This window comes from Equus quagga, chromosome 8 (genome assembly GCF_021613505.1).
Source record: "Equus quagga isolate Etosha38 chromosome 8, UCLA_HA_Equagga_1.0, whole genome shotgun sequence".
NCBI lineage: Eukaryota > Metazoa > Chordata > Mammalia > Perissodactyla > Equidae > Equus > Equus quagga.
Window position 1 is genome coordinate 118,742,945 of NC_060274.1, and position 14,651 is coordinate 118,757,595.

At 46.0% G+C, this 14,651-nt stretch overlaps 1 protein-coding gene across 1 annotated transcript in view; it reads left to right on the top strand.

Annotated features, from left to right (window-relative positions):
- The window catches only part of TMEM178B (transmembrane protein 178B), a 337,545-nt gene that overhangs the window by 282,715 nt on the left and 40,179 nt on the right, over positions 1–14,651 (top strand). The window lies entirely within an intron of this gene.

A 14,651-nucleotide genomic window follows, 5' to 3' on the forward strand; every position in this document is an offset into this window, starting at 1 on the left:
TGAGCTGTGTGCTGTCAGCAGTGCCTGGCACAAAATAAGTGATGAATAAATGTCAGCTCCTTTATCCTTTGCTAACTGATCTTCCAGGAGAGACACTGTGGACTCCTACTCATTCGTGTACCTACTGAAGGGAAGAAACTCATTCCTTCATTCTGTAGAGATTCAGAGCTCCTACTAGGTAGCAGATGCTGTGAGAGACACGAAGAAGAAATAATGCCACTTCAGTTCTCCAAGTGATTCAATGACCACACAAGACATAGCAGACAGTAGAAGAGAAGACCCAAGGCTTTTTGGACCAGCAACCTTGTCAAGGGAAGCTCTGGTGTCTTATCCACACTTGTAGAGCAATGCCAGGATGAGAGAAGTTGCTCCACAAATAATGCACAGTTCAAGGAGTTAGTCAAAGAATGTGCATTGCATGAGAGGTTCGGCTTACAAGTGTGCTACATGATGGACACTTCCTCTAGAATGAGTGATTCTGGGAAGATGTACTCAAGAGAGGCTTCAGAGAAGATGGGGGTCTGAGCTGAGCCCTGAGCGACTTTAGAAGGGGAAAGGTGTCTCTCTCCGGTATACTCACCCACTTCCTATCCCCCCTCCCATCTACCAAGTGTTTTCCCCTCTTGTTTTTCTCTCAGCTAACTCCTTCCACTGCATGTGCACATGTGGGTGTGTGTGCATATTGTGCATCTGTTTCTAGGTCTTACTTTCTGAGCACTTACACAGTACTTACTTGGTGCCAGCCTCTTAGTAATATACGAACATAATCCTCATAATAATCTTTGAGGTAGGTACTATTATCATACCTGCGCAAAGAAGAGGAAACTGAGGCACGGAGATGTTAAGGTCACATGGCTAGTAGGTGGTAGATCTGGAATTCAAGCCCACATAGTCTGACCCCCCCCAGCGCCTCCCCCCGACTCAGCAGTGTTTTTCCCCACAAAGTTCTGCTGCCCATGTTTGCCAAGTGGAATCAGGGACTTCCCTGAATTTGTGTGTGAGTCTGACCTTTTGATTTGGATAAGATTCAGAGCACGGGAAAGGGTGTTATTTCTGGGTATCTTCAGGTCCATTCTCTCTGCTAATTCCTTCTCCTCTGCATAGACATATACCAAGTCTTGCATACTTTAAAGAAAGAAAAGCCCTCCTTCCTGTGTGTTCCACCCTGTCATTCCATTTCCCTCCTCTTCTCTGCAATCAGCCTACTTGAAAGCATAGTTTTTGAGTGACTTTTTTTTTTTTAAAGATTTTATTTTTTCCTTCTTCTCCCCAAAGCTCCCCGGTACATAGTTGTATATTCTTCGTTGTGTGTCCTTCTAGTAGTGGCATGTGTGACGCTGCCTCAGCGTGGTTTGATGAGCAGTGCCATGTCCGCGCCCAGGATTCGAACCAATGAAACACTGGGCCGCCTGCAGCGGAGCGCGCGAACTTAACCACTCGGCCACGGGGTCAGCCCCAAGAGTGACTTTTACTTCCTTACCTCCCATTCATTCCTAGTAACTCAATGAGATTGACTTTCACTAAAAGAGTCTTTGTCGAGGTCACGAGGAACCCCCTAGTTGTAAATCTAACAAGGCTCTGTGTGGGAAGAGACCTGGCCAGTTTTACAAACTGCTGTGTTTCCTGCTGCTAGCACAATGCCTGGCACGCAATCGGGGCTCAGCACGTCTTTGCTGCCTGTCTTGTGACATTATGTCTTGTTTGATCTCAGCGCCATCAGCCATCACTGAAACCGTTCTTCCTTGCACTCCCACGATGGCCCTTAAGCTGGATTTTGCCCTACCCTTTTTGGCCGTCTATTCTCATCCTTCTCTCCCTCTTCTCATCTCTTAAATGTTGGTGTTCAAATTCTGCCCTTAGCCCTCTTTTCTTCTCACTTTTATACACCTACTCTGGGAGAGCAGGTATTCAGTCCTACAGCTTTAATATCAATATATCAAAAACTAATTTCTTTCCCGTGCATTAGACCCATACAGCTAGTGCCATAATGGACATCTCTGATTAGGTGTCTGTTAGGCACTTAACAAACTGAACTTAACATCCTCTCTTCTCTCACAAGACCTGTCCTTCCTATCCTTCCTCCCATCCCCCCTCCAAAAAAGGAATAAAAATAAAAGTAAATCCAAATATAGAAGCAATACTCTATGCCTCTTCTTTTATTCTGTATCTTGGTCAATGCTATCACCATATTCCCCGTCATCCAAGCCAGAAGCCTGGGAGTCATCACTGACTTATCCCTCTCTGTTATCTCTCACATTCAGTCAGTCACCAATTCCTATCAATTCTACTGCTTTTTTTTTCCCCCTAAGTTCAAAGAGAGTTTAGCTCGTTGCAGCAAGTACTTCTTTGTTTCCAAATGGTCACCAAGATTTATCGAGATTTATTTATCATGTGGCTCTAAATCAGCATGTGATAGTCATTGTGAAGAGAAAACTATTATACAGGCTTATGTAGAATATGTAGACTCCCAGCTGTTCCTCAAATATGATAAGCAGATTCCTGCCTCAGGGCTTTTGCACCTGTTGTTCCCTCTTCCTGGAATGCTTTTCCCCCAGATATCCATATGTCTATTCCCTCACTTCCTCAGGTGTCTGCTTAAATGTCACCTTATTAAGAGAGCTTTCCTAACCTCCCTATATTAATTAACAACTCCCCATCTCCACCCCATAACATCTCATCCCCCTTACCTACTTTGTTTTTCTTCATAGCGTTTGTCACCCTTTGACATATGTGTGTATGTGTAATATTACATAGTTTGTCTCTCTTCTTGGAAAGTACATTTTCATGAAGCCAGGGACTTGGTCTAGTTGTACATAGCTGATGCTTGATAAACATGCCTTGAATGAATAAGCAAGTATGTATAGGATGACTCCAAAGAGGGAATTTCTGTTGATGGAATTATTTTCAAGTGGAGGGTAGAACGCAACTTTAGTTTCCTTCTACTGAGGTTGTTTTCTTGGCAAAATCTTTATTTGAATAAGGTTTAGCCATCTGCCAAACAAGCCTGGGTCACAGATAGCCTCCAAAAATGAGTCACTAGAGCCACAGAGGAAGGCACAGGGGGAAGCAGAGGTCAACCAAGTCCACTGACTCATTCCTGATGACCATCCAGCATCCCCCTAACAGGGGAGAGGAGCATTGTGGGAGAAAGAAGCACTGACCACCAGGAGGAAGGGATGGAGGCAGCTGTGCTGTCGCTTGCACAGTGACTCCCAGCCTTGTGGGAGGTGCACAACCTGTTATCATCTACTTGATTTATCATCGTTTCAGCACTTCTCAAAAATAGCTCCATGATGTATTATTAGTGTTTTAATAACATACTCATTATTTTTGAATTGTGCTCTATCAAGATAAAGACAGGCTGGTATATTGCAAAAATGGGGCTGAGAATTACAACTACGGGAGCAGAATCATCTGGTCTACCCCAGACCTCCAGGCAGGAAAGGTATTATTATGCTCATTTCAGAAAGTAGACAATGAACACAGAAATTATGTGACTTACCTAAGGTAATGGGACTAGGAGCAGGGGTCAAGGCCAGGTCTCCTGTTCCCTGGGGCAGTACTCGCCTAATTCCATGGTCTCTATGACTCTAAAACACCTTTTTTCTGCCACACTGCCTGCTCTTGCCATCCCATGCACATGGGCTTTGGAAAACAACTTTGCTTATATGTGGGCAGAGGTAAGCACACACTCTTTAGGCCCCTTCATTTTCATTCTTCTAAATAAGAAAACAAAATGTGCCAGGATTGCGAATTTCAAGATTTGGGGGAGGGAGGGGAAAGAAGTTGTTTGCCGTGTCTTTTCCTGTTGTTTGTAATGACTGGTGTGCCCTGAAACTGTGAAATACACATTAGATGATACCAATCATACTCACTGGGCCCCTTGTATTTGCTCCTCTGCCTTGCAGCCTGGCAGTGAACATAAGCAATCGCTGGTGTCTGTGACAGCACTTTACAGTTTACAAAGGGCTGTCACAGATCTCATCTGACCAATGACTCTAGGAGGCTGTAGGGCACAGTGACTAAAAGCCTGGATTTTGGAGTCTCCTACTTCCTGACTTGGGGCAAGTTACTTAGCAAGTTACTTATTATCGCATCAGTAAAAGGAGAATGATGAACTCATCGATTTGCTGGGAAGATTAAATGTGATAATATATAAGAAGTGTTTAGGACATGCCTGGCACATAAAATATGCGAGCTTTATCATCATCATCATTATTATCATTCTTGTCTCAGATGTGACTTGTAAAAGGTCATCTATAACCAATTTGTTGAAAAGGATGCATCTACAACTTTATCTTTTTCTCACTACAACCTTTTAAGCCCATTCTGTCTGATCTCCCATCCCCATTCCTAGAGGACATCTATGGGAGATCTCACACGTTTGGAGGGAAACTTTCAGGTATTAGTAAATTTTCATTTGTGGATATTAGAATTCAAGTCAGATCTAATATCAGAATTTCAGTCTTGTATCTACTTTAAATCTTCTTCTTTCCCCAAAGCTTGGTTTGACCCTCTCTTGGAAACCTGCAGTAAAAAGAGATCTGTTCAGTTTCTTCATGCTCACTGTTCCACCTGCTCCCCATTAGCCCTACTACTTCTGGTTCCTCTAGGGCTGGGGAAGGGAAAGAAGGGCAGGTAAAAGGCCCAAGTGTTCCTGTTTGCCTGGTGGTGTTGCTCTTTGTGTTGGTGTCCTCCAGGCAGCAGGGCTCAGATGCTGGCTGTCTCTCTTGTGGGGCACTTTTGTGATTCCTTTGGAAAAGCTTTGCAAGGGCTGACCATGCACCATTGTCTCCTGACATGGGCAGTGCATGTTCCAGCTGACCTGGTCCCATTCCCTCCTCAGTCCGTATTTTTGGCGGTACCTCCCATAAAAGCTCTTTCCATTGTAGTTGTCACACCCTAACAGGCAAAGTTCTTGGATGGAGTCTTTTCCAGGCAGCTTTAGTCTTCATCGCGTCCACTTGGCCCATGGAGAAAGCACAGGATCCTTCCTCAGCCAACTCTGGATCCGTAGCTTTGTCTTTGCTCTGCCACCACAGGCAGCTCTAACCAGCTTCTTGCTTCATTTTTTTAGGCCACGTGTAGGTACCATCCCTTGTGTCATCTATATTCTAGGGTACCTGTCTGCAGCTTGAGGCCCTTTCCTTGGCTTGTGGTGGTAGTGCTGGTGGTAGGAGTGGGGAAGCTCCCAGGGGGAGGGAGGGGAAATACATAGCCCTCTGCCAACTCTCCCTAAGAAAGCTTCATTCATCAATCTCTTCCCCTAATCTCCTAGTCTCCTATCATATGTAAACTGAAGAGGGGGAATGCACTACCCGTTGCAGAGATAGTTTGGGGCCCCGTATAGCAAGTTCTACACGAGATCTTACACTGCTCTCTTTAGAACAGTCCTGTCCCATAGAAATAGAATGCAAACCACACATCGAATTTTAAATTTTCTACTAGCCACATTAAATATGTAAAAAGAAACAGGTAAAATTAATTTTAATAACATATTATATCTAATCCAATATTTCCAAAATATTGTGACATCAACATATAATCAATATAAAAATTATTAAGGATATTTCATGAGAAGTCATACTAAGTCTTTGACAGCTGATGTGTGTTTTACACTTACACGTCTCAATTCAAGTGTGTAATAGCAATTTCAAGTGCCTAGTGGCTACCATATTGGACAACACAGCTTTAGAACATTGGGTGTGTGTGTTGGGGGTGGTGGTGCTTGTTGTCATCTATTGTTCTCAGCTGTGAGACCTCAGAACTAGGAGTTTGACTGTGACCTGTACGACACCTTCCAGCCAGGATGTGGAGAGCCAGACCTCAAATGCGGGTCTTTTAACATCATCTTCAGCATTTTGTTTGTTTTTTTCCATGTCATCATGCTATTCAAACAGAAATTGCTATGCTTTGTGGGGACCTCAGTAGTTGAAGGGACATTTTGGGGTAAGGAGATTGCTATGAAGACATTCATGTGGGTTTTTGAGGTTCTGGGGTAGCCCCAACGTGCCTGGTCCCTAAGTGTGGGATGATATAGTCAGAGAGTGGGTCCTGAGGGTACGCAGTACCATGCACACCACACTGGAACCATCACATGCAAAAAAGAATAGCAACTGTGGGCAACGACATCTTAGAGCCCACTCATGGTGATCAGTCAGCGCCAGCCTGGGCTGGAGCTATGGGGTAAAGAAAGTTCTGCCCTCCAACGGCAGCTATTCCCACAGTACAAACTGCTGGCCAAGGAGGCACACAGGAGGCCTTCCACTTACGCTGTTCAAAGGAAAAAAGATGGTGGTGATCATTTTGCAATGTATCCAAATATTGAATCCTTATGTTATACACCTGAAACTAGTATAATGTTACATGTCAATTATAGCTCAATTAAAAAGTGAAAGTCTCATTAAGGCAGAATAGCTCCTTCTTTTAATTCAGCTGTTAGAAAAAAAGGAACTATTTAGTGGTAGTACATCTTTAAAAAGGCAGTTCTCATGAGAAGGAATCTGTGGCCAGGTCTTCCATGAGTTCAAGTACAGGCTACCTCATTATTTGCACTTAGAATGTTAAAAAACGATAAAGCTCACATCTCCCAAAGATCTCAAAAGTCTGATTGTTAAAGTAACACATCCTTTTGTTTGTGGGAAAGAACAAACAAAGCCCAAAATATCAGAGCCCAGACAGGCTCCCTGGTAACCATGGCATACTTCTCCCTTGCTTTTCCCACGTGGGCGTACACACGTGGATGTACACGTCTGGACCCAAAGTGTAGGGGTCATATGGAATATGTGCTCTTGTGTGCTACTTTCCATTTAGCGTTCTGTTATGAACTTTTCCCTTGTCATTGACATTCTTCAAAAGAGTAATTTTAATAGCTGAATAATATTCCATTACATTTTATTGAATGTTAAGTTCCCTTCTGGGGTTTGAAGCGTTGTGGAATCTGAAAACTACTGAGGAATGGAAAGGGCCTGGGCAGACTGAAGCCCTTTCTCAGACCTGCTTCTGGCTGGCGTGTGACCTTGATCAACTGAGACTCCCTTGTCTCAATTGCTAAGTCTAAAAAGTGAGAAAAATGGCATCTCCCTTCTAGAGCCATTGGGAGGCCAATGGACACACCCTATGTAAGTCGCCCAACGCAGTGCCTGCACACAGTAAATGAACAGTAAATGTTCATACCTGTTATTGTCCCCTTCCCTAGGCTTTTCAAATTCTTTGCCTCAACCAATTCTCAGGTACATACAGCATTTTTCTGGAAAGCATAGGACCCTCTAAGGTGCCCATGTGTTTTAAAGCTCCTGTCTTCTGATTGCTTTGGGGGGACTCTCTGGGAGCACATTCTTGCCAAGCCGCCCCAGTTTCTGTACTCTGAGCTCAGAGCAACTGTCCGTGCCACATGATATAGAAGAGGAGAAATGGGAGCTTCTCTAGGGTGGAGTAGTGGATTGTACTGGTCTGGTGCATGACAGGAGGAAGCCCTCAGGGAAGAGAGAACCAGGCACCACGCTGGGTCTGTCCAGGTGTATCGGTTGGCTGAGCCCCAGTTTCCTTTCCATCATTCCCTTCTGCAGTTTCCGCTCTCGGCTTAGCAGCATGGCTGCATGGCTGTGATGTTTTTGGTTTGGGACTCTGCTCTCGCTTCTGGGTTTTCTGCCCCCCGCCCACTTCTTCTCTCCAGGCACTTGCTTTAGCTGCTGACCTAGCTTTCATCAGGCGAGTACAAATTTTGCAATTTGCCTTCCATTGTTTTGACAATGGATGTGATTTGTATTTGACAGCGTCGCATAATATCCCTATTTATGGCAGCTCTCTAATCCGGAGGTAGGAATGAGGAGGAAGTTTCAAGCCTGTCTTCTGACCCAGAAACCACTTCTCGTTCCTACAGCAACTACCTTCCCCCACAATGTCTTCCTGACTTGGGAGATGGTGCAGAAAGTTCTGTTGGGCTCATAATCTGTGGGGTATTGGTCCTCATTAAACTTTCCGCTAACGAGGCCCACATTGCGTGCTCTGTGTGATCTGGAAGCTGGACCTATGTTGTTGCTTTGTTTGTATATGAGAAACAACTATGTTGAATTGTTAAGTGATAGTTAATGCTGGCTTTTAAAAACAAGATTGGAGGACAGAGAAATCGGCTTCAAGTCACAGTGGCATTTGAGTCGCTGAAGTGGGTTGAATTGAGCAGGTACATCCTCCTCATCCTGCTTCATTCCGTGGCACACACAGTTTTAGGAATTGTTAGGGGGGAGACGGTGATTTCATTTAGCAAACATTTATTAAGCATCTGCTTATGTCAGGCAACACACTGGGGACTGGGAAGACTAAATAGACCAGACGTCACCACAGCCCTGAACAAGCTCGCATTTATTGGAGGGAGGCAGACATAAATAATTACAGTAAGATACATGGTAAGTGCAGGAGGAGTGATAGCAACCAAGTGCTACGGGAGCCCTGAGGACTCAGTCTGTGGAAGGACCCTGCAAGCCTCCCGGACATCTCCTGTTAGGGAAATCTTTAAGGATGAGGAGAAGCTTGACAGGTGGAGTGTGTAGGCAGCCATGTTGTCAGAGAGTACAGCACCATCAAGCAGAGTGCCAGGCCTTACAGGGAACTGCAGCCTGGAGCGTGGGGGGCTTGAAGAAAGATGCAGGCGCAGGGACAGGCAGAGGGCAGTTCTGAAGGACGTTTTAGGGATTAGAGCTCCAAGTCAGGCACTTTCTCATGGAAACTTAAGAACCACTTTGTTCTCACAGAAAAATAATTTCTTAAATATAACTACATTATGATGCGGAACCAACTTACACTCTAGAAGAAAGCTATAGGCAAAATCTCCTGTTAGCTACTTCTCTGTTTCCACTTTAACTAACTAGATCACTGAAGCCCTCCCAACATAGTTTAGGTCTTGCCCATGTCTCTTCTTTCTAGATCAGTGCAGTGCTCACTGTGAGAGCCCAGGGTTCAAATGACCTCTATGGCCACTGGCACCTCTGCTATTAGCTGCCATAGCCTCCAGCTGTTTTGATCCTTGGAGGATAGGAGGCATCAACACTCTGGGGTGGATGCATCTCGATATTAATAAATAGAAAAATAAAGCCTTCACCTTGGCTTCTCTACCTGAGAGGCACAAGAACAGATTCTAGAAGCCTGCTCCCTCTGGGTACCAAATCCTTAATTAGGGGCTTACCCCAACATGTTACCTGGCTCCTTATTTGCTCATGGACAGCAATCCAAGGGATGTGGTGCATGAGAAAGAGAACGGATTTAATCTAAGTGAATTCTGTTTCTGGGTACACTTACATAGCCCCAGCCTTATGCCAGGTAATATTCTAAGTGGTTTACACATATTAACTTATTTTATCCTCTTAATAACCCTTTTAAGTAAGTACTGCCATAACCTCCACTTACAGATACAGAACCTGAGATCCAGAGAGATGAACTAACTTGCTCTAGTTCACACACCCAGTACCTGGCAAAACTAACATTTGAACTGGGGTAGCCTGGTTCTAAGAATCCGTGCTTCCATCCCCATCTGTGGAATCTCTACATGGTTACCCAGAATCAAAACCCCCACTTCCTTCAGAGATGGCTGCTGTACAGGAATTGGTTCCTGGAATATTCCTTCTCCTTTGAATTGGCTTGTCTGGAGCTGGTCCCACAGCTATAATGTTCATTGCACACTGTCTCTGTTCACTTCTCACTTCCCAGACTGACCTCTTGAGGCAAAAACACTTCTGTTCTTGTCATCTTACTCTGCCCTCTGATTCCTGTGACCTTGAACCCAGAGGGACTGACTAACTTGTGTCCAGCTCTCAGGACAGCTGATACTCTTCTACCCTTATTGCCAAGGCAATGTGCTCATATCCTGCAGAAGAGAGAGTTTCCAGCAAACAAGGTTTACCCAGAGGTGCCCCAGGTGGCCAGCAGCGGAGGACCATGGCTTAGCTGGTCACTCCATGCTCTTGATGCTGGGGCCATTAATACAGTGTCCTCTCTCCCTAGCTCTAGTCTTTACCACACAACAAGGTCTAGCATACTCACCCTCACCATTTCTGTTTTTTAATGAGAAAAAAAAGTTTCAATCATCATCATTTTTTTGTGCAAGGTCTTTAAAGAGCAAATAGCTATGGAGAGCCCACATATATTTTCCTTCTCTAAGTGCTTTTTTAAATGCAGTATCCTGCTTTCCCCTGCAGAGTTGCAAGCAATACCTTTCAATTTAAATGTTAATAGGAGTGTAAACTTATAAAATCAAAATTTTTCCATGAGGGAAAACTGCTTTTTCTGGTTCTGTTTAATGCTCTCCTTTCCTTTCCCCCTCCATCCTCCCTCACTACCAACCTCCTTCTGCCCACTCCTTTCCACTGCGCTGAACTGAATTCTTTTTCTAAAAAGTTTAGAATGCACCTTTCTCATTTTGAAAATTAGAATGTTAAATACTAGGGTCACAGAATACAGATAATGGACTCCAACCCAACATGATTCAGGAGGTTTTTCTCTGTCTCCGCCTTTGCCTACAAAGTGCAACTCATCATTTCAGGTTCTTTCCAACAGGATTATTCTTAGGCCAATCCTGCTTAATATTTTTCCAAGGCTTCAGATAGCTGAGTTCGTTTATCATCCTCTTCTTTTCTTTCTTTTTTTTTTTCCTAAAAAGGCAGGAAGAGATGGGGAAAGAAATCCCAGCTATGTAAGTTCCTGGGTGCAAAGTATTGCTGTGGGCCCGGTGAGCAATCAAAAGCAATTTAAAGAGGCAATTTCTCACTCCTAAAGAGATAAAATTGCCACACAGGTTAATGCAGATGGGCAGGAAAGGGACCGTCTGCATGGGGGACCTTCCATAGAGAGAGGGGCCTTTGGGGTTTACTCAAGTGCAAACAAGAAGCAAAAAAGATTTAAAGACAACGGAAATAATGTCTAATACCTTTAAATTCAACTATGGCGAGTGTAATCACCTTCCTAAGGACCTTGTGGATACAATTGTGTGTGTGTGAATGTGCTATCTAGTTTCATCTTCCTTGTAATTCTTTATTTTCTCTTTCTTTCATTTCCTTATTATTTTTATCCTGTTATACTGTGTGTGTTTTGTAAGCCTTCTTAAATCTTTTTTTGGGACAGGAGTGTTAATACGTAAATTAGAATTGATTGTGTAGTATAAATTTCAGTGATTTTGGTTCCACTATTTTAAGGTATTATTTTTGTTCTCCAGATAGTTCCTTTCAATAGTATACTGCTCTTATTTCATGGAAGCAAACTGTTTCTTCTCTTGTCTCTCTGGGGATATTAATGATAATTTTTAATTATTGTTTCTTCGCCATGCACAGTGTTTCCTCAAGTTCTTTTTCTCCCAGGTTATAGGCTTTTCTCAGATATCTGGTGATGCTGAGTTGTCTGGTTGGGATGCTAAAGAACTGCCTGGAAGCACTGAGTGGGTGGGTGGGTTTATCAACGGGAGCTTCACTGTGGAGTGGTTCGAGGGGATGCTTATGTGGCAGCCCCAGTGGCAGTGTCTCTAGGTCTTTCTTCTTTTCCTGGTCATCACCAGAAAGGCCTCTCCGAGCCTCCAGGCTGGAGGGCAAAGGCTAGGCTGTCAGCTTCTGGGAGCTGAGCAGAAGAGGGCTGGGATCTCAAGGGTAAGCACACAACATTCTGTATAAGCATAGCCACTTAATCACCTTCTGTGCAACGACCCTCAGCTGTGCTGGCCAGCCAGCCCTCACCTGAATTTGTAGACCCCGGTCCTAAGTACTCCCACTCCACCTCGGGGGCAGGGGAGTGGGGGTGTCCCCCAGTGGTGCGGAATGGGTGAGGGGATCTAGGGATCCAGTTCCGTCTCAAACAACTCCCACCAAATCCTTGTTTTATGTACCTTCCCTCTGTTTAACCACCTGATCCAGAGGGACATGTTGGTGCCAGTTCATGAGCCTTTTGGGGATGCGACAGGTTGGTTTTCATCTTCCCAGCTGCTGGCTTTGGGTTTGGCTCTCTGGGTCTGCTAAGAACCCAGTCAGCTACGCTGTCCTTCAGCTTTGCAGTTGCGAACCTTCTATTGTTGTCATCTCCTTTCCTATTTTCCCCACCCTTGTGGATTCATCTTTAAAAAAAAAAGATCTCTTAACTATAGTTCTGGCTTTACTGGGGAGCAAGAAATGATACACACATTTGTTCAATCTGTCATAACCCAAAAGGTCTTTTAATTACTTTTATTTTCTCACACAACCCGATAGCCCAACTCACTCTTCTTGTAGTTCAGACTGTTTGTCAAGAAATTACTTAACTTCTTTGGATCTTGCTTTCTTTATCTATAAAACAGGAATATTTCTTATCCTACCTACCTTATAATTGTTGTTGCAGTTGCCCTGAGTCACCACTTAAATGTCAGGACAAAATAACCGGGGTACATGCACAGCCCTGCAAAATCACGGGGTGACAGCGAATATCCTCCCAGGTCAATGAAAATATGCAGGCCTGACCTACGGTTTTCATCCTTCTTTCCAGATCACCAACTTAGCAGGACCCTCAGCTTCTGTGGACAAAGCCGTTGGGAGATAACAAAGTGCACGTAATCTGTGTTAGAGGCCACAGCCCCTCCCTGCCCTGGGACACAGATGGCTATTGTTGGTCTTACAACTTTTGGAAGAGGAATTATTCTCTCCATTTCCCTGCCTTTCTGCCTTTTCCTCTCTTTTCTTATAAGTAAAACACTCTGCTTTCCTCCTCCAACAATGATAACCTTCCCTCTTTTTCTGATTTGCATTTACCACTTCTTTTCCTCCCAGCCCTGGCTCACGTGGACATGCCTCACATAACACGTTATCCATCCATCCTCCAGGCAGTACCTGTGCTCCCCCATGGGGTCTGCAGAGCCCAGGGGACCAGAAGGGTCTTCCAGTGAGCAAGGCTGAGTGCAGCAGGGAGGGGTTCTGGCTTCAGCAGGGTCATCAGTCTCCAGTGCTGCCGAAGGGGCCAGGATTTCCCCTGGAAACCCTCCACGCACTGGAAAGGGAACCAGCTGTTTCACAGGGGCATAGAAGAGAAATTTCCTGACCTGCTTAAGGGGATGTAAACTTCCTTTACAGTGCAAACACCCTGGCCTTTCTTTTCCTACTCCCACCGCCTCCTTGCCCTGGACAACAGTGGAGAGTAGACACAGCATTGGCGGCACAGTGTCCCATTTCCAGGAACGAGTCCAAACATTCACATGGCAAGAGGGGACCCTTCTCCACTGAGGAGGCAGCTCAGGTCCAGCTCCCTGGAGGGTCTGTTGTGGTGGCAAATGCAGAAGGGACTAAGGCTGGTGACAGAGGAGAAAGCATTGGGGGAGATGGAAGGGCAAGGACGACCATAGGTGGTTGTGGGCCCAACTCGCAGGAATGTTCCATCCATTATTGCAAGCTGGCTGTGGATGCATGAGCCAGGAGCCTGCTCAGGAAGCACATGCACGTTTGAGGGCTGTGATCAAACTGCACTCAACAAAGCTTCCTCTGACACGTGTGGCCCTGTGAGCAGGGCAGCATGATAGTTAGGCGTCCTTGGCAGTTCACATAAATGATTATAATGAGTATTACTTTGACCTGGCTGGGGCAGGCATTACCGGGTCAGCGGAGGCAGGACAAAGGAGAACTGGGTAGAGCAGGAACCTGCTTGGGCCGCTCTCGGTGGACTTCTGCCTCTGTGACAGGGCCTGTCCTGCTTCCTGTCCAGGGCCCTCCTCAGCAGGGGAAGGCTCAGCTGCTCTCTCCTTTGCCCGCCCCCCCAGCTCCCCAACCAGCTTCCTCCAGGGCTGGGGGGCTGCAGGGTCTGATCTTCAATGTCAGAAGAGGAGCATGGACCAAATCCCTCTCTCATGGGGACAGGGTCTGGAGGTCTCCAGCCAAACTGCACCAGGATCTGCCGTCGCTCCCGAGGGGGTGACTGGAGTGAGAGAGGGGTGGGATGCCCTCGTGAGGTATGTGGATCCCAAGGTGTTCCCCACAGAAACCTATGGGGGTATTCATTTCCCAGGGATGTAAAGAGATTGCGTGCTCTTGTGTTATCTTCTGCTGTCAGGCACTCTCCCCTCCACCTTCCCACTCCCTCCCTCCCTTGGAGAGAAAGGAATGCCCACTGGGTCCTCCAGGCTGCTCTGGCAATCCACTGCCCCACCCCTTCCCCAGAGCAGAGGTCCAGGCAAATGGCTTTGCTGCTGTCTGGAGTCCCATTGGTGGCGCTGGTGGATAGACTCAGATGTAGGTGGATGGACTCCACCCGGGTGACAGAGGTGGCCAGGGAGCTGTGGGTGGGTGGGTGCTGGGGCAGGGGAAGGAGTTCATGAAAAGGGGTTGGGGTGTTACCCAGGAGGCAGTAAGGAGGCCAGATTCCAGGAAAGGAGGGTGAGACTGATGGGGTGGGGTGGGGGATGGCTGGAGGACAGTGGGGGAGCCAGGCGGAAGCTGAGCCAAGCAAAACGCTGAGTGAGGCTGACTGAGACGTGACAGTAGCCCTGCTCTCTCCCTTCCGCTAAAAATACCACTTCTCCAGACAGCCCTCCTCCCTGCACCCTCACCAGGCTGGGTCTGGCAGGGTCAGTGAAACGTGGGGCAGGGAAGGGCCTGACCTGGAAAGCTGGTCTGCCCCGGGGTCCAGGGGGCCTGCTCAGGGGCTCTATCTGAAAACAG